This window comes from Haliaeetus leucocephalus, unplaced genomic scaffold (assembly GCF_000737465.1).
Source record: "Haliaeetus leucocephalus isolate CR32 unplaced genomic scaffold, Haliaeetus_leucocephalus-4.0 Scaffold306, whole genome shotgun sequence".
Classification (NCBI taxonomy): Eukaryota; Metazoa; Chordata; class Aves; order Accipitriformes; family Accipitridae; genus Haliaeetus; species Haliaeetus leucocephalus.
Genome location: NW_010972742.1, coordinates 3,453,359 through 3,478,287, shown reverse-complemented (window position 1 = coordinate 3,478,287; position 24,929 = coordinate 3,453,359). Strand labels below are relative to the sequence as shown.

At 49.3% G+C, this 24,929-nt stretch overlaps 1 protein-coding gene across 1 annotated transcript in view; it reads right to left on the bottom strand.

Annotated features, from left to right (window-relative positions):
- VAV2 (vav 2 guanine nucleotide exchange factor) overlaps nucleotides 1-24,929 on the bottom strand; it is a 150,865-nt gene that overhangs the window by 80,413 nt on the left and 45,523 nt on the right. The gene's annotated exons all lie outside the window — the stretch shown is intronic.

The window sequence follows — 24,929 nt, the reverse complement described above, 5'->3', positions numbered from 1 at the left end:
AGTCCTGCGCACCATTAGCACGGTCGTTCCTAGCAATTCTCAGCACCAAACATTTTACAGCCGTTAATTAATCCCTGCAAACCATCAATGCCATTTTTCAAATGGAAAACCCGAGGCCCAAAGATGCTTGAGCGATTTGGCCAAGAGAAAAACAGGAGGATCGCGCTTGGGCTGCCTTTTGCACGTGCCATGCTGGAAGCCCCGAGGCAGGGAGGAAGCCAAACCATTCCTGGAGCGGCCAAGAAAAACCGAGCTGTATTTATATGCACGAGCATTGAACAGCAGGTATAAAAGCATAAAGCTACGATCCAGCTCTGTACAAAAGGGAAATGGGGTTATATATAGCTGTATTTTGAAGTAATATTTGTTATATTCAGCGCTCGCAGGATGGTGTGAAGCACCATGGGCTTTGTAGCAAGTGGTCTCAATGGCGTGCTAAATTGGAGCGGGCAGCTCTCCGCACCCTTGCCAGGTAAAGGGGAAATAAAAGCTCAAGGAGGAGACACAGCCTCTTAAAGATATTTTCTTCTGCACCCTCATCCAGATTCCCACCGGGAAAACACGAGGGCGTTAATTCATTGAACCATCAGGTCCGTGGGGGAAGCAAGTCGCAGAGGTTGAAGAGCACTTGCTTTTGGCAATTCAAGCTTTGCCGTCGTGCCAACCACTTGAGCCTCGCACCACGGCCGTGATCCCGTCCATATTATTGTTGGAGAAGGCAGAATAAAACTCCAAGGGCATCACTGGAGAATAAAAACAGTTTTAACTCTTTGGGGGGGGGGGGAAGTATTGAAAATAAACTTGAGGATCCAGAGCGTTACTTGGCTCCCTCCCTCCTCTGCGCCTGCTCCTCCCCTCGCTTTCCCCAGCAAAATGTGCACAAACACATCCTGTGGCCAGGGCTTTTCATCTGCTGCCAGGGAGATAAAGCAAATTCCTGCTGGCTCGGGGATGGGAGCAGCGCCCAGTGCGAGGCAGCACCAGTCCCGGCCAGGACCGAGGCGGGTTGGAAAACACCGGCGGCTGCACACCCCGCTCTGTGCTGCGAGGGGACGAGGGGTCCTGCCACTGTCCCCCACCAGCACCGGGCTGCAAGGGAGGCCAGTCACTGGCCCGGAGATTTGGATGCAACTCAAACCATCGTGTCTTTAGATGGTCTGTGGGAAAAAAGCCATGCACCCCTGAACCCTGCCTGGCACGCTCGTGTGAGTGACAGGAGGAAAATATAGTGGCACGTCAGGGCTAAAGGCAGGGGACTCAGCCAAGGGACAAAGCAGGGACAGGCAAGGACAGCGCATCATGCTGAGACCAAGCTGGAGACATAGGCTCTTTGGTGTAGATGCTCCAATTTTTGGCACAATTCCACAAACAAGTCCCCATACGAGAGCCGCCCAGGGATGCTGGGGGAGAGGAGAGGTAGGAGCAGTGTGAGGACAGAAGAGCCCAGGCAAAGTGTCCTGCAGGGTCTGGTAGGCACGGGGAGAGCGGCAGCTGTCAGAAGGTACCACCAGAAAATAAAAAACTCAATGTGGATTGAAGGTATGGGGTCAGGTTTGGGGAAGGGTCCAGCAGCGCTCCGCTTCGGAGCTGCAGGCTCTGGTTCTGCACCAGCACCAAGCCCTGAAGGCTCTTCCCGCGGGGACCACCAGCCCACACACCGCCCTGCGAGCCCGGGACAGTCTGGCTGCTCATCTCCAGCATGAAAAACAGCTGTAAGTTTTATGGGATTTTGTCTGGAAGCAGCATGTGATGGAGATTGAAGGAGGTGTAATGAGAGGACAAAGCAGACGGACAAGAGGACAGAAGGGATGGGAAAAAGCTGGAGACTGGGGTGTTTAAGCCTAAAAGGTCCTCTTCAGGATTTACCCCAAAGTAGCTAATCTGCACTAACGGGACTAAAACAAAGGGTGATGTCACCAACTCCATCTGCTTCAAATTTGCTCTGAGCTTACATCTCCCTAATTAAAAAAAGAAAAAAATCACCAACATTTGCTAAACGAACCCAAAACAAAACAAACACCCCCACGCATACACAAAATGCCTTTCTTCCTAACCAGCTAAAAATATTGGCACCAATAACCTCCCAGGCTTCCTGGCTGGTTATAAATACCGGCAGAACGGGAGATACGGCAGGACGGCAGAGGTAGGGACACCGGTGGCAACCTGCTGTCGTCAGAGATAACCGTCCCCCCCCCGGGATGCCACACCAGTGATCACCGTACAGGAAAGAAAATAGGCTCCATTAATGGTTGGGGCTGATGCTCTCCACTGCTGTTGGCCTTTTAATGACTGTGCAAATGGAAAAACCAATGAAGTTGAAATCACTTTGTCACCTTCTATGAGGTATTGTGTTGAGTTAAAAATATTTTTTTCCAGTGAACTCTGAGAGCAGAAATGAGACTGGCTCACATTAAGGTCATTAGCTATGGCAGCACTGCAGCCCACAGCCGTTAGCCCATCCAGTCCGAGCTTTTGGGGGCCATAGGGTCCCCCAGGAACACCGATGGAAGGAGAATCACCCCAGCAGCACCCAGCAGAGGGGCGGATTTGCTGAGGTTTTGCTGTATGACGATCCCAGCCTTCACCAGCCATGCTCAAGCCTGGCTTTGCTGGCCTGCAGGGAGGATCAAAACTAACATGGTAAGAGCAATAAGATCCAGCTCCAGCCATCGAGAAGGTGGAGAAGGCAGCGAGGATGGGCCAGGCAGCACTAACGAGCCCGTAACGGGCAGAAAACCCCGGTTCTCATGAGCTCTAACCCACGGCAGCTCCACATGCCAAGCTGCCCACGACGCACCCGGTGTGCCCACAGCATCCAGCAGCGGCACCTGTGCTTTACTGGGGGAGCGCTCGCTCTTCACCACATCTAAAAGGTTTCCTACAGGCTCCCCACAACACCGTGGAAACTTTAATGAAGGCCCAAATGACCGACTTCAAAGCCCAGGGAAGGATACGAGCACCAGGTTACGTACGCTCGGGCTGCCAGACTCTCCGGTGACCTAGCTCAAGGGTACAATTTCTAGCCCATTTCAAGTAAAGCTGAAAAATTTCCCAAGCACAGCGAGCACTGCTTCAAGTTAACAACCAGCTCGAACCCAGCGAACTAAACTGAAAGTTCAACATAAATAGCAGAAGTGTTGAAAAAGCCCAACGGGCTGCTCTGGGTCCCTCCTGCAGTGTGGGGGTATTCGGCAAGGCAGGGAGCAGGTTCCCCAGAGGGGTCTGGGTTTGTCCCCTGCCCCAAGCACGGACGCTGCTGCTCCGCAAGGAGATGGGAATTGGGGCTGAGCGCTCCCTCTATCGCTGCCCCCTGCAGAACTCATTTGGCTTTTTATATAAATGAGATTTGATCTCCCTTCTCTGTGCCAGGGCCCTGCAGGTCAGTAAGGAGCAAACCCGGAGCCGCCGCAGAACACCCCGGCAGCGGGCGCCAGGTTCAGCAGGGATTATCCCCAGCAAAGCCCGGGAGGTGTCGGCAGCCTCCCATGCTCCCAGAGCGATGCCGGAGCTCAGGCAGCCAAACAGGCTGGGTCTTGCAAACGAATATTCAACACCAGTCTGACTACAGGGAAAAAAGTACTTATTTCTGCCTTGGTCTGAGGATTTCTATCGTGTGGCAGTTCCTGAGAGCGACTTTCCTGAGTGTTTCTTACTTTAAGCCCAAGAACTTGCCTGGGCAGGCACAGACATCCGTATGTGTCCATGCTGTGAAAGGTAGCAGGTATGAAGGGGAAGCCGGTGCAGCTGGAAACCTTGAAATCATGGGAGATGCACAGCCCCAGGGAGGATGCTGCACTGGCAGCACCTGGATCCTTCCCCAAACTATTGCCCTGGCTCCCCAAGAAAACCTGAGCTCTGTATTGCATCCCTGCTCTGCATCGCAGTTTCTGCTTATTAAAGAGAAAGGAAAATTGTTTTTTCCCCTCTTTGCAAGGTGTTCTGGCATGTACAGATTCATTACAGCAAACCAGCACAGCGTGAATGCCAGGGATTTCCACAGTAACTCCATAAACAGAGCGCTAATGTGTCTCGTCTTGAATGAGGTTTTCTCAGCCAAGCAGAAGGTAATACTTAATCTAGAAGATGAAGGAGACTGAGGACATTGGAGGTTTCTAGGAAAGGATTCTGGGGTCCACAGAAAGCTCAGGGGTGATGCAGCAGTTCCTTTGTATGCCTCTATATTAGCTCCTTTAACGTTTCAATTAAGGCACACCAGTGTGCGACAAATCACTGGTGTGTGCCAGGGAAGCTGTCAAGGCACCTCAGCTGGGGGAGACAGACGGCAGAGCAGCAAAAGTTAAAGACAGGAACGGCAATTCAAAATGACGAGATGTAAAAACGATATTGCAGTCGACGGAGCTTGAACTAAGTTTATCCCAGTAGCAATCTGGCACAGCGTGCAAGACAGGCAGCCTGGCAGGTAAGGGTTCCTGTGTGTCCACAGAAAATGCATCCATTTGTCTACGTTTCCTTAAGCTGAAACACAACATCTGGGAAGTCGCTGTTCCTGGGATTGCTCCTGCTTCTTCCCCCAGCCCCACTCGCTGCCACGGCACGGCCGACATTCTGCTGAACAGCTAAGGGGTCACCAAAATTGTTTAACATTGCTGTCTAGCACAGCAGAGGGAAAGGAAAGTTCTTCTTATGATTTCCAGTGTTTCTGCACACACTGTTACCCACTTCTCCATTTATGATCGATAGCACCCAGCAAGCCCATGGCGAGGAGCTACCACTGTCTTTGCCCACGGAGGTTTCTGCATCCGACTCCGCAGCATGTCAAATCAAACCATTTGAAGCACCAGCTGAAAGGTGGATTTCCTCACTTCCAATCCTCCCTCCAGCACTTCTGCACATCAGCCGTCCCGGAGTGTGCCCCGGGAACGCTCGCATGCATTAGCTGCTCACACAGCGCAAACTCTCCGGATGCTAAGATTGCAAATGCAAACAACCCAAAATTTCCAAAACCATCAGTGGTTTCACAGCCTGAGGCAAGTCCTCGTAGAGCTCTGCTAGCTCGGAAGTGCTGAGGCTTCGATATTCTCTAAAAAAACTCAACGTGGGGCTTGTTTCCTTAAATCACAAGCCATTTCAGACCCTTATCTTCCTAAAAGCTTAGACCTCTTTAATGTTTTAATTGATGTAGTAAGGATACAACTGTATTTTAGCAGCTGGTTCTTCTCCCCAGCTGAAAGCCCCTTCCCCAAGTGCATCCCATACAAACCACCCAGCATCAGCATTTGCCCAGCCCTGCATCCGCACACGGGAGAGCAGCACCATGATAAAGCTGCATCACGGCATGGCTGATACAGGGCTGCTGCTTGACTACTTTAATTTCCCACACTCGCACAGCTCCTTGGGAACTGATTTATAAGTATAGTATAAAACCTCATTGGAATCAAAACTAATTTATAGACTCCAGGAAAAAAAATTGACATTTTCTAGATCACACACCATCGCTGTAAATCAATTTTCATTTTGCACCCCTGGTGCAAGCTGCTTCCAGCCTTCGTAAATAAATGCCAAGGGTAATGAGTTTTGAAACAACCAGCCTGAAAGTAACAAAGAAAATGACAGTCCCTGAAAAATCCTTATACTGCCAGGAAACCCCAACTGCAGATTAAAATGATTACCAAAACCCAAGTGACGAGGCAGAGGAGACCAAGAATTTGAGCAAGGAGCTCTCTCTTCCATTTATTTTATCTTCCTCCTCCAAACAAAGTCACGGAAGATGCGAGGTCCTTTCCTCGTTAGCAGCTGCTCCACAGGAGGTAATCACTTGTTGGAGGAGGATGAGCTGGGCAGCCTGTACAATGATTTCTAATGTGGGTAATGAACATCCAAGTGATTTCAAGCAGCCGCACGAACACATCACGCACCGTCACTCACAAGCACATCATGGGGTCAATTATCAAATCGCAAACTGTAATTTCCTGGAGGATAACTATTTCCTCCCGTTTTCTTTCTGCCCTGCAAGGCCTGTATTATCGCAGTTGCGCGAGTCTGAGTTTGAAGATCCCCTTCATCGAGGATGCGATACCCTACCTCGAGATTTGGGATTTGTGGGTGGCAAATGCCATTTTGCAACCGAATTGTACCTACCCACCCAGCTGGAGAAAAACCAAACTTGGTGGCACCACAGTGGGACTTCAAATGCTCAACACCAACCTCCTTACCCACAAGCAGCACTGGAAATGTTGCGAAGGATATCCTTTTTCAATACCTTAACCCAGAAAAAGCGCTGGATAAAGTGCAGCGGAATGGAGGGACCGCAGATAAGTCGTTTCGTCTTGCTGCATCCTTCATATCAACAGCAGCACAACCGTCCGAGAAAAATAATTTGCAAACCTCCCTTCCCTGGGAGCCCTGGCTCGCTGGGCAGTAACAGCACAAGCATTAAGCCGCCTTTCCACGGGGTCCCTGCCTGCCAGTTGACTTCAGGAGCCCTTTCCACCTAAGCGGGAAGGTGAGAAGCTGTTGGCAGGAGATGCGTGGGAGAAACAGCGACATTTCAATAAACACTTGAGCAACAGCTCAAACCAGAGCCGATACCCTCCGCCAGCTTGCGTTAAACAAGAAGGAAGGGTGAGAAATGCTTTCACAGGAAACAAAAACCTCCAAGAGATGCCACGCGAAGCCTGCAGCACCCTGGCTGGCATCGCCCCACGCAAACATTAGCACCGCATCGCCTTCGGCATAGGACAAGGCAGGAGGTGGGTGCGACCGAGGTCCCAGTTTTTGTACCGAGAGAGAGAGGAGGTCTTTGAAAAACCTGAAAAAATCATCCAGGATGACTGCGCACCCATCAAGCGTGACCTCCTATGTTTTATCAGCTCTGCAGCAAACCTGGCTGTCAAAAAGGGAGAAGCTTTAAATGCCATCTGCTCCTCTTATTTTGAAGGCTCAACTCCATGGGGAGAGACGAGACTCTTTGTTCATCAAACATGAGGGAGTTCATGTTTTTCTCAAAGCATCTCCTGGTGCTCGGGAGCATCAACTGCACGGAGCAGGAGCAGCCCCTGCCTCTCGGGTCACGGGCAGCGTGCTTCCATCGTGGAGATCAACTGCTCGTATGAAGCTTTAGGATGCTCGAAGATGAAAGGCGAGGGACATAAAGTCATTAATTTTTGTTATTACAAGAGAGTAAAAGCCAACAGTAAAGGCTTGTGCTGACAGCAATCAATTGCTCAGTAACCGCCAGACATTGTTACACTCAAAGAAAACAGTGAAATGGTATTTTAATAAATTAACAAGAAGGCGCAATTACCGATGAAAGCAGCGCCCAGGTGAGACTTCACACACACATTCTCTCAGCCCGCAGCTTCAGAGGCACACGGCATGGGGATCAAACACCTCTCGCCGCAGACAAGGCGTCTCTGGTGGCTGAGGATACAGCATCTTCCAGAGGCACACAACGCACTTGGAATTTGGGGGGTTTCCCTTCTGTTTGCAAAGGAGCTGGCAGCTGCAGCCCGGTCGGGGTCAGCAGCCAGCGCATCTCCCCAGGCCCTGCTGCCAAGCATCCAAACATCTCCTGATACAAAGTGATCCTCTGACTGGCGAAATCACTTGATGTATGAAAGTAATTTGAATTTATGTAGCAGAAATGCAAATTCAGCCCCGAGGCCATTCTCCTGTATGCGGCCCGGGAGCCGCCCAGCGCACACATGCTTCAGAGGTGAGTTACTTGGAAAATAAGAGCGAAGCTAATTACCGCTCCCAGTGCACTAAAGCTTTTGTTACGGTTCAGAAGGAAAAGAAACAAAAAAGGCTGATAGAGAAAAAAAAAAAACAGAGAGAGTCATATTTGTCTTCTATTAAAAAAAGCCTGAATAAGACAGATCTTCTGCATTCAGAGAGACGAAAGGGAACGCCAGGTCCCATCTGTCCTCGTCTGGCAGCAGACACGCCGTGTGCGTGGCAGTGGGGAAGATGCCGGCCGGGGTGAGGGGGGTGCCAGGGCAGGATCCCGAGGGACTCCCCAAACCGCCCGCCGGGTCCTCGCACCACAGCTCTCCCAGCCCCAACTCACCTGCCTGGGGCTAAGGATCGGCGCCCTGGGTTTTATAAAATACCGCCGTGTAAAGAATTAGGAGAATTTCTAGGAACGAGCCAGGCTTCTTAAAACAGAGATGCGCAGCGAAGGTGGTGGGTTATCGCAAGTGCTGGTCCCTGCTCTCTGCTCCAGAGACATTGCGCATCCAGGAGTCAGCCCAGACCACTCCACGCTCTGAAAATAACTTTTTTTTAGCAACACAAGAGGGGTAAAACACACAGAGCTGACGTAAAACCCTGGAGAGCCAAGACTCCCAGCAGAGCGGCCATTGGGCAGGGAAAGCAAACGGACCAGAGAGCGAGCATCATCTCAGGATGCAGAGCAACATCGGCATGCTGCGTTTTCCCGGAGGGCAAATTGTCGTGTGACCCACGAGCTCCATCATCTCCTACCGCAGGCGATGGAGCACCCTGTGCTCACCCTCCCCTCTGTGCCGTTCCTGGAAACGCACCGCCACCGACAGCGGCTGCAGCATCCAAGGTCGGAGCAGCGGAAACGAAGTTGGGCTGCAGAAAAAGAAAAAAGTTTGCGACTAAAAGCTTAACAGGGATGATTCACGCTTCCCTGCTACAAAGAGATGTCTCTATTTGCCACGTATTTCACCTTGGCTTGGCAAAGGACCATCAGCCAAAGGCACCTAAGTCACGTAACCTCACCATAAAAGCCCTGGCACAGAGTAAGAGCAATATTTGGGGGTTCTGCTCAAAAAGGAGCCGAGAGAGAAATGGAAACTCCATACGGCTGCTTTATATATCTAGCAGCTTTATATATTTAGCTGGTTGCAAAGGGAAATGTGCGGCTATTGAGAACAATGATACCAGTTCCTGACACCGTGCCGTGCCCCAGGAGAGAGCTGTTTACAGGAAAAAAAGCTTTTGCCCAGCAAGCCCGGCCAGCCTGCGAGGAAGCGAGCAGATGGCTGACAGCCCACGGCGGGCACCGACACGCACCCCGGCCACATGGCAGCTGCAAAACAACATCCCCAGCTTTGGCAAGGCTGTCGGAGCACGGCCCGATTCAGCAAAGGCTTTAAAGCAGTGAGCTCCGACGACTTTGCAGGGCTGCTCTTGGCAGGAGCGGAGAGATCCTTCACTGCTGCCCTGGGGCCAGGCAGGGTGGGCAATCGGGGACCCTGCATCGCCCTGGAGCTGCCGGAGCAGCACCGAGGGGTTGGTGGCTCCAGCGGTGCTGCTGACATGAGATGACCCAAACTATCGGAGCTTAACCGAGCCTCCAGCTCGAGCAGCCGAACGAGTTCCCCTGGCAGGAGAAAAAGGCAGCGGCGTGCCAGCATTTCTACAAACCCAAACGCATGCACGAGAGGTGTTTGGTGCCCGGTTTCCATCGCCCGGGCTGTGCATGCAGCCACGCACTGATGGACAGACAGACAGACAGACTCCTGGACTTTCTAGCAGTAGGTTTGCTCACGTAGGGACCCATCCAAAGCCCATCTGCGGAGCGGCACGGGGAGAAAAACCGCTGTGCGAAAGGGAAAGGAAGCGGAAAGGGAAAGGAAAAGGTCTTTCACTCTTGTGGACAAAACAAAAGCCACAAGTGATTCGAAACGCGCCACAGCGTCCTACATACAGACAGGGTTATGGCAAATCTCGCTCAAGAGCCTGCTGTGAAGCGACAAAAGCTGCTTCATCCGGGCGCTGCAAACGCCCCGGCGCGCGCAGCGTTATCGTAGTTTCCTCCTGGGATAAAACCGCCGCCTCTTCCCTCCTTCCCGAGCCCACCACGGGCTCCCGGAGCACCAGCCCCGAGGTCTGCCCGAGCCTCGCAGCATCCTCGCGTCACCAGCGAGGGCAGGGGAGGTGACGGCCCAAGGGTCAGCTCGCAACAAGGAATGCTCCCATCAGGCACATCGGAAACAGAGCCGTAGCCGGGACCTGCAAGGAATTCATTAACGGAGAGCTCGTGTTTTGGGAAACGGGCTTTATGCCGCGCTTTAGTTCCAGGCTCTGAAAGCATCCAAGAAGCACGGAGCAACCTGCAAGCGGGGAGACTCGAGGCTCGCTGCTCTCGCCACCTCCACGCCCGGGCTTTCAATATTTGGCAAAGAGATCAATACACACAGCCCCTGCACCCCAGCCTCACCCGCGTTTTATGGGTGCAGGGCTCTGCTGGGGACCCACCGGTGCGGGCAGGAGCTCAGAAACTGCAAAGTGCTGGAGACTTTGCATCTCCTCCCTCTGCAGCCGCTGCTAACGAAGCAGGGTCACCTAACATGCACGAACCTTATCGTGCCTAATCTAGCGGAGGACAATATACCTAAACGCACAGTGACTTTTTATAGTATGTACATAACGTGGTAGCACAAGCATGAGAAATTTGATATAACACACCCATGTGTGTACAGAGGGGAGGGGAAAGCGAGGACTCTTCTCCCTGTGGCACTATTTGATAGTCTGATATATCACCTAGGTTCAGCTACGGAACAGGAGGACACATACTAACTCACGTTACTACTTTCTCTCAAGTCTAAATACTGTTAAAATATTAAAATTTATTTTTTATAGTTTTTTTTATTAAAAAGCTACTGCCCCCAACACTTGCTTGTTTGAATGAAGGAGAAACCAGGTCTATGCAAAGTCTGGCAGAAGTAAAAAGGAGATATTTTCCTTGTGATTGACAAGATAAAGCCTCCAAATGATTGACAGGACAAAAGACTTTTGTTTTCAGTTGATAGGCAATGCAGTAATTTTCTTTAAATGGCACCTTTTCTCCCCAATTCTTTCTGGAAAAAGCACAAACCGCAAGACGAACCCCCATATTGAGCTGTATCGATCCCCTGCCCAGGCAAGGTGGCTGAAAGCCAATTACCACCGTGTTTTCTATGGTCCAGAGCCTGAAGAACCAAAGTAAATCAAATACGTGTTTGAGAGCCAACCCTGCCCCCGTAACAGACACAATCACTGTGCAAACGAGCGGCAGCAGCGTTGCACAGCTCCAGGGAACGTCGTACATCATTACATTCTGGGTAAGGAGTGCCTTTCCTGAAAGCAAATCCTATCGCATCCTCGCCTGTTTTCCTCTTTTCCCAAGCTCCTACCGCCACTAGCTTCCTTTCCCCAGCAAAAATAAAATCAATGCACGTGACATGTACTACGGTGACAAATTTATGGTAGATGTGCTATACTGATAGGCATCTTGCAGGGAATCAGGTTTAGCCCTTCAAGAGGAGCCGGGATGCTCCACGAGACAGGCAGATCAGCTCAGTGAATCCCCGCAGACACGACAGCACAATTCCACCCAGTCACCTCTGCCACCAGCATCGCTCCTTTAGTTGTCACCAAGCCACGGGCTTGCGTTCAGCCCCCAGAAACACCCGCCCGACTAGCACGGGTTACTTCCAGCACCAAGGGTTGTTATGTCCAGTGCATTCCCAACGTGCATCCAAAACACCAGAAGACCTAATCCTGCACACATTTGCACAGAGATGACCATATGGAGCAAGAAATTCATCCCCCGTAGCGTAACTCTTCCCTTCATGAGTAACCTGTGCTTGCACAGGGCGACGGCATGCTGTGAAATCAAAAGGCTGTTAAAAAGCGGGTGTCACCCCGTTTACGTGACCTTCCCGGCAGATATCCGAGCGGTACGTGCTGGCTGCAAGGGGCATCCTCGCTGTGCTGTGAGCACCGCCTGAATAATTCATTTTTAGGGGGATGCGATAGCTGCACAGCGGGAGGGAAGGAGAGGGTGACCCGAGAGAGGTTTGCTCTCGCTGTTCCTCTCTGTACAGTTCCCAGTGCCGGGTGGATCAGCTCTCAGACAAAAAAAATAACCGTGGGTTAAATATAATTTTGTTTTTAAATGAAGAAAAAGCACACTGTATGAAAATAATGAAATAAATCTTCCCCAAAATTCACTTTTCGGACAAAACGATTAGCTGCATTTCAGCCAAAATTCAGTGTTTCCAGTTAACAGTTTGTTCGGGGGAAAATAAATAAATAAATAAATAAGTAAATGAGTACAATGAGAAACCCAAGCTGCCAGCACCATTTTGCCCTGCTGTAACCCGCTGGCTGCCAGCACTGTTATGACAGCGAGAAGGATGCTTTGCTGTTGTGAGTACATGAGGTGATCCATGCAGGGGACGGATCCTGGCACAGCTAATCATTACATCCACTGTTTATGCCAGTATTTGGGAAAAACACAAAGTCATTTACCAGCGAAGCGAAGCGCAAATGGAGCAACTCGGAGCATCTGCCCTGCGTCTTGGCAAAAGCCCCACCGCCTTCAGCTGGAGGGACAAAAATGACGGAGGAGATGGGACAGACCCGTTTGACTCTCAGAAGCCAAACCTGACCATCATGACAAATATATATGTGCAGGTCTGTCACAAAAAATCACTGTATCCCACAGACCCCATTTTACTGAGTCACCATCCAGACTGACACCGACAAGAGGCAGAAAATATCTTTGTTTGCCGGCAGCAAAAACCCAGCAAGCCAGAGGTAGGAACTGCACGATCAGCTTTCTGTGATATCATCACAGCTGCGTCCCAGATACAGTCTTCTTTTTAAAAATAATAATAATCTCTACATGAAAAGAACAGAAACATTATGCTTTGCCTATGAATAATGACTTAGGACACCAGGAAAAAAAAAAAAGTGCATGTCAAATGACATGGTTGTGAGACCATCTCGCATCTGTTATCTGTCTTCGTCGCTCCTCATTTCTCTGGCTTTCCCGAGAAGTTCATACATATTTAAAAAGGCCAATAGCTCCATTACTCCTCACTTCTTATAATATCAGAAGATTAGAGTCCATAAGGGAGAGAAAAGAAAAGAAAGCATCGTGGGGAAAAATGTCACCGTAGTACTACAACGCTATTTACCCCTAATCTTGTGTTTAAAGTAGTTTTTATTCGGAGGAGGGCTGCCAGGGCAGGAGGCACAGCTCTGGGTGTATAAATGAAGGTGACTCGGAGCAGGCGCGAGGCTCAGACTTTCTCAGCAGCTGCCGTGCAGCGCGGCCAGCACGGACTCGCGCTCAATGTCCTCCTTGTTCTCCCAGCAGAATCAGGCTGGAAAACTATTAATTATGAACCAGAGCTGGCACGCTCCCTTCACAGCAACGGCGATGGAGGAGACGATATCCCAGCCCGCTCCGCTGGTTTGGGTTTGCTCTGGCAGTACAGATGCAATCAGAGCGGTGGGCGGCACTGGTGACTTTAGGTTTTTCGGAGTGGTTTTTCCTTTTTTCGTTCTTGCTTTTGCTGACAACCAATTTCTTTGAGCAGTTTTGCCTTTTTTTTTTTTTTTAAAGAGCAAAGGAAAAAAAAAATTGACTATTCAGCTTGTTTGTGACTCAGAAAAAAGAGCAGGCACTGAGGTTCGGTAACTTCCCCCGTGACGTCAGGGCTGTAACGGCTTCGTGCTCGTACTTACCCCGCGGGAGGGCTTGACTTCACTCTCTAATCCTGAGCCAAGAGCAAAGAAACCCAGGGCCAGCAGAAATCTCATGCTCGGACTTTGATCCGACCGTAAGCATTTTATCCCCATTTCAAAGACCACTAAGGTGTCCAAAGCCAGCTCCCGGGGGGGACGAAGCAGCCTGGGCATCGCTTTGCATGTTAGCCAGCATTCCTGCCCGGCTGCTGGAGATCAGGATGATTCTCAAGGTTTCCTCTGTAACTGAGTCCAGGCAATGGCACTCCTCGGAAAAAGGGACAGCGGAGGCAGCCGGCCGGGGCTGCGGGGCTGGATGGACCCTCTGGGCACCGGGAGGACAAGCGCATCCTTGCCGAAACATCATCCCGAGCAGCCCGGCAGCAGCACCACAGACACCTCGCCTGCAGCAGCCCATCACTCCCGACAACTATTTTTTATATCTAGTTCATTATATTATTTTCTTCCTGCCCACATTGTCATGATCCCACTCTGTGAAAACTTTATGTTTGTGGTTTTGCCATCAAAAATTGCGAGGAGGAAATGAAATTACCGAAATGCCTCACGAGTTACCGTTCAACATAAAATACCCAGCAATGACTCCAGCCAAGGCGAACATCACTTCTGTTGTGTGCGAAAGCCCAAAGCCTGCTCAATGACCTGCATGTAATGAAAGTTTGTAAGGGAAAAGCGAGCAGACTGTCGCAGCCAGCCCCTGACCTGCAAGGGCAGCCGGCACAGCCCCAGCGCTTCCCTGGGTCCAACCTTTTTGCTACAAACCACCCAGCTCTTCGCCGAGCTTTCAGCCCTTCATCCTTCCCCAGCCATCAGCCCAGAAGTCCATATCCTTGATTACAAACTCTTTTGCCTCATATTTCTCTGCAGGAACCACAAAACTTCACAGCACAGCAACTAAAATATTAAAGCAATAAATATTTGTATATTTATATAAATCTTCCCATAAATATTCTGGTCACAACCTGCATTGATTTCCTCCCCCCTCCGTCTTGCTTCACTTAAACAATATTGATGTGGTGCATTACAGGAACATTTTTTCCTCTCGGAAGGAAACGGATGAAGAAAGTCAGCTCCAGCCGGGAGTGTGCCGACAGCCACGAGTACAGGCTTCTTCCAAAGGCTGAAGAAGGACAATTTCACGTGACTTCATCATAATTTTAATCTTATTTCCTTGATTTTTGGGACAGATTCAGAGCAGCCAGTGAAGCTCACTGGAAGGTAAAGATGTTCTCCATGAGGTTACTCGTGGGTATGCGCATGTGCAGCAGTGCCTGATCAGGATTTATCTGAATATTTCTACAAGGCCATACTAAAAAGCTCTATTCTTCACCCTGACTGGGGCTGATGACTACATTAAACCACAGCTCCTCTCCCAGCCCCTCGAAGCACCCAGGCTCTGCAAAGGAGGACTTGCAGATGACAAGTACCCAAGTCATTAACCCCAGTTTGCACTGGAAATCTTGCGTATAAACCTTGCTTTTGGGGCTTCTGCAAGACGGGTGCACGTTGTACAAAAGGACAAGGCTTGAGGACACCCACAAGGCTTGCGATGCTGAAAATCACGAAAATAAATGGCACTACCCACTCGCCTATCGCCACCGTCCTGCGGGACAGAGGGAGCTCCTCCGCGGAGCTTCGTCCTTACACGCAGACGCATAGCTCTCATCAGATCCGTCTTCAGACCAAAAAGTAGGAACGAAAGCAAAGCACGACCACTGCTACAGTGGGGCGAGCCCAGCCGCAGCGTTTCTAGCACGTAGGGAGGCACACAAATTTAATTTACTGGGGTCAACTCTTTTTTGACCAGGGAATAGCCAGCTGGAGCAGGAGGGAACAAACCCACTGATTTTGCCTTAATTTTAAAGCTATTCAAAAAGTTACTGCTCCGTACGCTGGAGCATCCATACACAGCATGTGCAGCTCTTCGCTCACTGCTACGCTTCAGCAGCTCTTCTGTCTTTAGCGGCTGGGGTCCTAACACTGCTAACCAGGATTTAATTTGCTCTTGCTAATATTTTATCCGTGGTATTAGGTCATGTTTCCCTTTCCAGTTGAAAGGCATCTTCAGCTTACTGGCAGCAGTGAAATTAATAGAGAAATCATTAGAAAGCATAAGGCTAGGGCCGTGCAAATCACACACCACAGAAGATTACTTCCAAACAATAAAATTAATTGGTGTCATCAGCCACTAGCAGAAACACAGAGAGAGTTCGCATTAAAAAACATAGAGGATTATTGACAGCCCGTGCCTCCTCATACATAAAACATTTGATGGCATAGTTTTATTTTATTATTTTCTATGCATGAAGGCTTTCCCTGCATGGAGCTGCGTAGGAGAGTTGAACCAGACAGCAAGACGCATCTGGGACAGCGATACCACAGCAATACCCCAGCTCCCTCCTGCATGAGGTAGCTAGAAATCATCTGAAGACCTGGTGGATTTGGGGCCATGGCTTGAGGCAGTATTAACCACGCTGATTTTCAGAGGACAAGCACTCAACGCCTTTTGCAAGTCAAGCCCTACAAAGATGGGTTGTCTGGACCCAAATTTACTGGTTTCTTTTGGACACCTGGGCCACGAGGATTTGCCTCTTGCAGGCGCTTCCAGGGAGTAAATCCCACAGCAAACAACTCGGTCCTGGCACAACCCGTGTTCACCTCCTGGACCCCGAAGCAAACACCCTCCTGCTCCTCCATAGTTCAGGTTTGGGTTCATGGCATCTTCCCGGTCTCTCCCATCACACCGGGGTTTGGCCCATTGGTGACCCATGGAAGCCACGCAAGGAAGAGCAGAGGATTTTGGCCCTGGCTACAGCATTTCCCCCCCAATATTCAAAAATGGCTGCAAAACAGTAAACCCCATACACCTGAGAGAGGCAGACAAGGTCATCATCTGAGCAAAGCAGAATAAATACTATAGTGCTGCCATCGCCACGGTGGTAAAAAAAAAAAAAGACAACAATTAATTCCAAGTCTTGAGAAGGCTTGTATGAATTTGTTTTGTTTCGGAAGAAAAAGAGTAAGTAGTAGCCTCAAGTCAGGATAATATTTATTCACATGCTTCACTTTGAAGTTCAGCCCCTGTCGACTTCACGTGGTGTGTGCACACGCTAAATCTCCTCGAGAAGAAAGCTTTATGAAACCACAGCCCTGAGCAAGGAAAGGAAGAAAGGAAACTGTTCAAACCCAGGTATTAACGAAACAAAACAAACCTTGGCACCAGGGGAATTATCACTGTCCCTCCAAAATACAAAGGAGAATTTCAGTGGTTTTATTATTGCCCCTTCCCCAGATGGTGCAGACCTGTAGAGCAACCTCTTAGGTTCAGGGAACTGAATTCCATGGCAGGAAAAGCAAAACAAGAAGAAGAAGAGCCCAGTTAATCTCCAGGATAAATCCCCAATCACTTAGTTCCTGCCATAAAGGGATTTCTCTATAGTGCCATTTCTTCCTGACATCATTTGGATGCATTTCCACGCTTACGTGAATACCTGGAGAGCTTTAGGCTGGGAAATGGGCAGGAGCAGAGACACATCAACAGGCAGAAACATGCTGGGACTGGTGGCAACACATCCGCAGGCACAGCGAAGCCTTGAAAAGCACCATTACATCCAACACCCCTGCGGCAAACTCCTTCCCAGCCTCACGTAGTAGGAGCTGCCTTACTGAGACGTGAGCTTGTCTCCAAGACATTTCTGTTTTCTTAAGTAACTCTGGATATTTTCCTTCTTCAAGCATGTGCCTCGAGCAGAAACCACCAGCCCTGGGCTGGGTGATGGGGCAGCAGCTTACTGCACCCACCCTCAGCACCCAAACTCCAAATTTCAGGGCAGGCTCCAAATTGCACGGGGTGAAAAACCTTTATGCACTTTGCAAACGTTTCAGTGCAGGTTTGCTCAGCGCATGCCAAGGAGCAGAAAAGCAAACAGCCCTGCCTTCTCCAAACAGAAGCACCACGAGGATCATGTTGCAAAGAGCCGTTGTTCAGCTCCTTCCTTTCCCCCTGAAAGCAGGCAATATATTTTTTTCCAAAATTCCAAGCGCACCACGGATAATCATCGATATCAAAAAATCCCTCTTCCACTTCACCTGCTGTATTGCCCAGAATGCAAAGACACAGGAAAGGAAAGTTTCCCTCTACATATCTTGCATTTCTTATCTCTCTGCATGGGTGCTCTGACTTTACTAAACACGCAGGTAAACCAGGATGCTAAATTACAGCCTGGTACCCTTAATGAACACTACTGGGTAATGTTTCTTATCTGACCTTTCTTTTAGTTGGGTCACTCATATTTATAGTCACGCTTCATTTTTCCTGAAGTGTGCCCTTGTTACAGCATTTACCCATTTATGTTTCAGAAGACACTAGGGTAAAAATTGATTTAATGGAGCTAGAAATAGAATGGAGCAAAACCACAAAAATCTAAAGATCTGCTTGTCCTTCAGACAGCTTACACGAACAGGTACTTGCTGCGACTAATTTTAATCGATTGCTACCTCTTTACAAGCCTTTCTGTGGCAAGACGGAGCTGGAGAAGCATCTGGGAAGAGCAAAGTGCATGAAGTTAAATGGGTTTTGACTGTTTTACGCTGTTGTAACACACAGTGCAACAGAAGTGCCTGTTGTAGCTCGTGGTGCAACTTCACAGAACCCAACAGCTCCCGGGACCGGCACAGCAAACACTGCTTTCAGAAAGCTTTCTCCAGCAACACCACTTGCCAGCCCAAGTGGCTGCATCTCTTTTTCTCTGCCTCCAGGGCTGTGGGCACTGCCCTTTCCCTGCATTTTGAAGCTCCCTGCCACTGTGAAAACAAGAAGCCCAAAACTGAGCATCCCTGGCTACAGACCATCCATCCCTGGTGTGTCCCTTCGCCTAGTCCAGGACAGGTTTTCTTAACCTTCCCTTGCTTTTCAAATTCTCCCCCTATCAAGGTTAAAACTGATTAGCTGCCAAAACAGTGGGATAACGTGGTGAAGGTTCAGGCTCTATTGCTCCTCTGAAGGATAACTGCTCTTCTGTGAGCCATTGACCAAGAAGAGGCACATTAGAAGAAGCCACAGGGTATGCTGAGCGCTCCTGCAAGGGGCAATTAAACTCTTTTCTGTGCCAGAAAACGGCTGCGGAGGTGGGAGAGGCTGCCCACAGCCCTGGTGAGCCCCAACGTATCTGCAGAGGGGAGCTGAGCGGCACAGAGCGCTGGGCTGTCGTCGCACCACGACTGTCCTGGCCACCGGTCCCAGTCCCGGGCAGGGGCTGCCGACCACGCCGCTGGCAGTGCAGAGCCTCTGGGATGAATTTTGGTTCCCCGCTGGTTCAGTTCTTTTGAGAAAGTCAACTGGGATCCAGCCAAATACCTCTACAGCCCATAGTCTTTCCTGCAGGGAGGATTCCTGGGAGGTTTTATGATAAAGGAGGAGACTTCATGGTAGCCAAAACCACCACTGCTTCAGGCCAGTGCCCAGGTCCTTTGCTGCAGGGAGCACAACCCAGCCGCAGCCCCGAGGAAAACCACCTCTCCAGCCCATCCCTGCTCCCTCCCCAGGACCTGCTGGTCCAGTTCCCAGGCTGCAAATGGAGGGGCGAGGGAAACCCAGACAGAAGCAACCTGTAATTTCACAGCATGAGTCTGCTGCGTGGACCTACCGCAAGCGCTCCAGAATCAGGAGATGGTCCAAAGCTGCCCGGTCTCCAACGTTACAAAGAAAAACTCCTCTCTGGCATTTTTCTTAAAGCCTCAGTCCCAGGAACCTTGCAATTACTTGCTAACTGAGCTTTCAGATTTATTTTTTGTTTTTAGCCTCTTGCAACTGCAGAAATAGCCCAAAGCATTACTCAAGTGCTCCCTAATCACTTAAAAAAAAAGGCCTCTAGAAACAACCCTATAGTGGTGTTGTTTTTAAAAGAAATAACCCACTTTCAGAGCACGTAATCCATACACTCTGAATTCTCTGCAACATCCACAGACGCCTGCACAGGCACGAGAGTCTGCTGTAAACCCACGCACCCAGGGAGCAGAAGACCCAGGCAGAACCAACAAGCCCCTTCCTCAAGGGACAGCCATCGTGACAACGCAAAGGACAAGACCACACGCAGGCAAAGCAGTACCAAAAACATCCCCCGTTCCAAGCAGGGTTTGGAGCTCGACTTCCCCAAAATCCTCAGCCCCACAACTCTCCTGCAAGTTCTTCCCTGAGCTCCCAGCTGAGCTCCTGCTCTCAGAGCCTTGCACCCGCAGCCAGCCCTGGCTGTCCCAGTTTACCCTCCAAAAATTACATCTGGCAGCTCCTCAGGAGAAACAGCACTGTGAAAACACACACCAGCGGGACCCCGGCAGACGAGTGTTAACCCTTCATCCTCCCCCAAATCCCTCATTTTCTTCCCTTTTTCATCTCCCGTTGGCATTTATGGTCTCCAACCAACACGATAACTAGCGTGTCCCAGTTTGCCCGGGAAGGGTGGAGGAGAAGTTTTGATCCAAGGACGGGCTGAACGCAGCCAGCACTAATGGTGAGACTACAGCGAGGGGAAATTTCATCAATGCACAAATGGAATTTGCCAAGAGGCATTTTAAGAGTCAATTCTTCACACTCCAGTAATTAGAACAATATTATGAAAAAAGGCGAGAGGGAGGGTGGGAGGCAGCGCACACACTGGGACTTGGCTGATGGAGGAAAGGGGCTGAGCAAACAAACAGAGTCAAGTGAGGCCTCAAGGCAAGAGTCCTTCACATGGTTCCCTGCAGGTTGGATTTAAACCAAAAGTTTATCCGCTTCCCAACTGTAGATTTTTCTATGCATGCATGTTTTCAAATAAAATTTCGTATTTACATCAAAGATGGGCTAATGACCCTGACCTAACTTCCTTCTTTACCTCAAAAATACCATCAAGGTCAATGGCGGTTTTTTCCCCTTCCAGGCCAACACATTAAATTCAAGGTCCTGCTACAGACTCTCCGAGTGACTAATAAATCTCTGTGCATGATCTAAGACATCATAAAAGTCTAATCCCATTGAGCACTCAGTCCCAAAAATCAGATTCCTTCAGAGGACCTGTCATCCAGGGCTACAAAAATCAGAACACCCCAAATTGTTGCATTAGCTGAAAAGGCTTAAAATCAGCTTCCCATCCAGTATCTACTATAATGGGATGAAACAGCCCAGCTGAAAAACAAAACAAAACCAAACAAACCTACATGCTGGTGGATCCATCTCTAACACCTCCCTGGCCGCTGGAGCAGCCTCTCCGGGGAACTGGTGGACAATATTTGCTGCTGCTCTCCAGCGTCCCACATCGGCGTGCCCATACTGCAGAGCCCTCGCAGCCAGCTTCGCCGTGTTATTTCCAGGAGCCAGAAAATTCATTTTTAAAGAAAAATTAATTTGCTGTGCAAATCTAGCTTCTGCAAAGACAGCCTGTGAGGAGAACTGATGTGTGGGGTTCAAGATAGACTGACGCTGTACAATGGTTATTCATATCTGCTGAAAGTGGGACTCAGCCAGTTCAATTCACATCTGCAATGAACTGTGATCTCAGCTCTGCTTCTGGAGCACAGAGGTCCTTTTGATAAATCTCTGTGTACAGGCACTAAAGCACTATTTCCGCATGAAAGAAATATATTCAATTTTTTTCAATAATCTTTACAGTCCACTGGCTTGGAAGACCGAGTTTCTCCTTCCCATTGGAGAGCTGTTGCACCCCATCAGGCTCAGGTATGTCGCTGGGACAGCAGAGAGCAATGCTCCGGAGCCCGCTGTCTCGCACCCCAGCTCTCCAAGCACTTCTTTTAAATTAGTTCTCCAGCAAAATCTCCAGTTGCTTTGTCTTTTGCATGTGCCCAGAGGAGACCAAGGTGCCACGGGAACACCCCTGATATCACACCCAGCGCTTGCACCTAAAATCCTCCCAGGATCCCCAGCTCTGATTTAATTCTCAGTGCACATGTGTATCACTGACACCAAAAGGTCTGTGTATGGGGAAGAATCTTTCCTCATTTTTTTCCTTGAGAAAACTCTGCAAAGCTTTTCTTTGTCAAAACTCCACTTTTGTACCAGTTCTCTCCAGATAGATGTATGTTTTAAGTTAGATGCAGAAAACCAAGAGAGAGACAGAAGAGTACGCCTGTACGAGAGCCACTGCTCTGTGTATAAGTGACATCCACTGCATCTTCAAGGACCACACAATGCAAATATCTGTGCAACCGCCTCCCTACTCACATGAGTAATTCAACTGTCTTCACCGAAATGACTCTTAAAGGATGTGAGATAGCAGCACAGGACTGTTGAGTCTGTCACTGCCCTACCGTTCTGCAGGACCTGGACAAACTGCTGCTTCTTGGGCGACATCTACACCAGCTCTTCAGACAACACAAAATCCACATATTGTATATAAGTTGTCCTCACTGCTCCATCACATTCAGGCTTCAGCCTGCGGCAGAGCAACTGGGCATCACGCTCCAGCTTTGAGACCCTTCGTGGGCTTCAAGTCAGAGAGATGCTCCAGAGCTGCCTGAAGTCAGGGTGACCTTGGAGGTGGCAAATGGAAGAGGCGGAGAGCTGGAAATAAGCTCTTGCATGTGGCAGGAGTCGCGGAGAAGGTGCTTTTCATCAGTAGCTGGCATCAACATTAAGGCAAAAAGATGAAGCCTTGCCCTAGGATTAGGATGGGAAACACCACCAGCCCAGGCCCCAGAAGAACACGCAAACTGCTGGCTCCGATTTATGTGTTACTTCCAACCCATTTGCACATAGCTCCTTCCCCCGAAGTATTAACCACCTTTTTCAAAACCTAAGTAATAGGCTGTGAAATCCCCACCATCTGCTAGCCAGGGAGAAATCTCCACCACAGCTAAATCAGTCTCTCCCACACAAGCCTTACTCATTAGTAGGAATGACTGCAAACATTTACCAAGTCCACACTGGCTCAAAAATTCCTAAAATTACTCACAACAGGCCTGGAATAGGAAACCTTGACAAATGCAACTAAGTGCAATGTGTCCACATCATTAGCTTTACCCAGGGTGCATTAAGGCTGCTTTCTTGCTACCGTGATTATGCTTTAATACGTAATTAGTGGGAAGAGAATGATGTCGAAGAGGAGAACATCTCACTTACATGCACACCATTAAGACTGAGAGCGTAAATGAACTCGCAGCGGCATCACCATCTGAGGCTCGTTAACTGGAGCAGCAAAGCACCGAGGGCGAGCGAGCGTTGCCGTCCCGCCGCAGGTACGGCCAAGGGCTGCGCAGCCACACTTGCCACAGTCGCCCCATCTCCCCTCCTCTGCCAAGTTTGGAGCCAGGCAAGGAAAGGTCTGCAAGAGCTGGAAAATACAAAGGTTTCTTTCCCCAAGAGAAACTCTCACATTTTTCCAAAGGGAAATTGATACTTAAGATAATTACACAACCCTAACAGATGGTTTTCAGATGTCTTGGGTCATCCTGGCCTCACCTGTGGTGTTCAGAGAGAAGCTTTATAAAACCTATTCAAAGCAAATTGCTCCCTACCAGCACCGCAGATGCAGTCCAGCCCCCGATCCCGCGTTACCGCCTGGTTCCCAGTCTGCTGCACCCAGCACAGCCCCTGCACACAGACCGACCCAATGTCCTGCAGCTCCGGGATATTTCTCACCAAATTTTCCAGCCCTCTACCCCTCGCATGCATGCACGCCAACGCTGCACCCAGCCTGCAGCAGACAGGTGGGAGGAATCCTGAATGTACAGGGAGTTTTTGAAGGAATATTTCATTTCTGAAGGAAAAGGGAAAAAAAGAAAAAAAAATACGCCTATCTGGAAGCTCTCCAAGAACAAACAAGCAGCCCATTCTGACAGCCAGTGGAACAAAATAGTCTGAGATGGTTGGTTTTGGGGTTGGGTTTTTTTTTTCCCCCTTTAACTTGCCCCTCCATGAAGAAGTGTGGGAGGGAGAAGAGAAGCCTCCTCATCATCCCTGGACGAAGGTAGCCCTGGTTTCTAAAGCTGTCCCTGCAGGTGGACAGGACCTGCCTGTCAGCAACCTAAAATCTCTCAAAAACCAGGAGACTCAGAAGAGACCGAGACTGGGCGAAAGATGGAAGCGTGAACAGCAAACCTCACCAAAAGCATGCTCTGCTGAGACACGGAGGTTTCAACACATTTTTTTTTATGCGCTGGTTATTTGCTGTGAAACATTAACATTTCTTTTGCAATAAGCAACTGTCCAAATGCAAAGTATCGATCTAGCAGGAGCACAGCGGAGCCCCAGGCTCGCCGACCAAAGCCCATCTCCCTCCGAGCATCCCGGTCCTGTCCCCTCTCCTGGGACAGGCTGGGGAAGGGGCACAGGACACCCGAACTCCTCTTGGCATCAGGACGTTTGTGTTCAGCTGTGATATTTCAGTGTGCTAACTTGTACCAACCCTCCTCTGCCCCAAGAGGAATCACAATTTCCTACAGAAGCTTCCCACCCCCACTCCAGTTTTCTTGACTGTTTCATGGAGAAGATGCTGTGCAGAATTACCCTGAAGACTGGAGTTTGTGGAGTTTAGCTGTGCCAATATTTTCAGGCTGATAGTTTCACTTTATGGGTGCTCTGCTAAAGCACGGTTACACCCACATGTTAATCTGTTTGAAGAAATGTTAATTATTATTGTAACCAAAGCGTTTGGCCTTGGGACAGTCTCCTCATCAGACGCTACTGTTCCAAGAGGCTGAGAAATCTGCAGAAGGTTTTAATGAAGAAATAGAAGAGCTCATTAGAAAATAAAAAATTCCTTTTATTTCCAAGACTCCCTTAAGTGATATTACCTGGGATGTATTTCCTTCCTTTCCCAAAGCACATGCACACTGAACAGTTAAGCTCAAGGGATGGCAGCTGCACTAATTGAACAGCAAGACATACAAAGACTGTCTTTGCCTGTTGACATCTTTCAGTCACGATGATGCTCACTGTATCATTAAGTCTCAAACGCCTGATGACATAATAAAGGAAAAACATCTCAAGGGGTTCAAATGAAACCAGGCATTTTTCAAACAATAGCCAAGAACTGTTGGGTCACCCAAAAGAGCCTGCCTTCTCCCCCCTCCCCTTCTTGGAGACACAGACTGGAAGATGTTTTATGACTCAGGTTTTTCAAGGAAAAAAAAGAAATTTTTTTTTTTTCCCCCAATCTTGCCTAAAATTACTGCAAGGAGAGCTCAGACAAATCAAGAAGGTAAAGGAAAATCAATTTCATACACATTAAGGATATGCATTTATCCATGTCCTGATCAATACCTCGGATTCCTTGCACGTTAAAGCACTTCCATCACTGTTTAAGGCCGAACAGCAGAATTCTCCGATCCAGACTATGGGAGTTACGAAAGATCCTGCCCATGCTTGTTTGATCTGAAACATAATACCCCTTAACGTGACCCCTTGGAAAAATACTGGGGAAAGCAGCCAAGAAGGGGGGGGGGGGGGGGGAAAAGGCTCCAAAAAA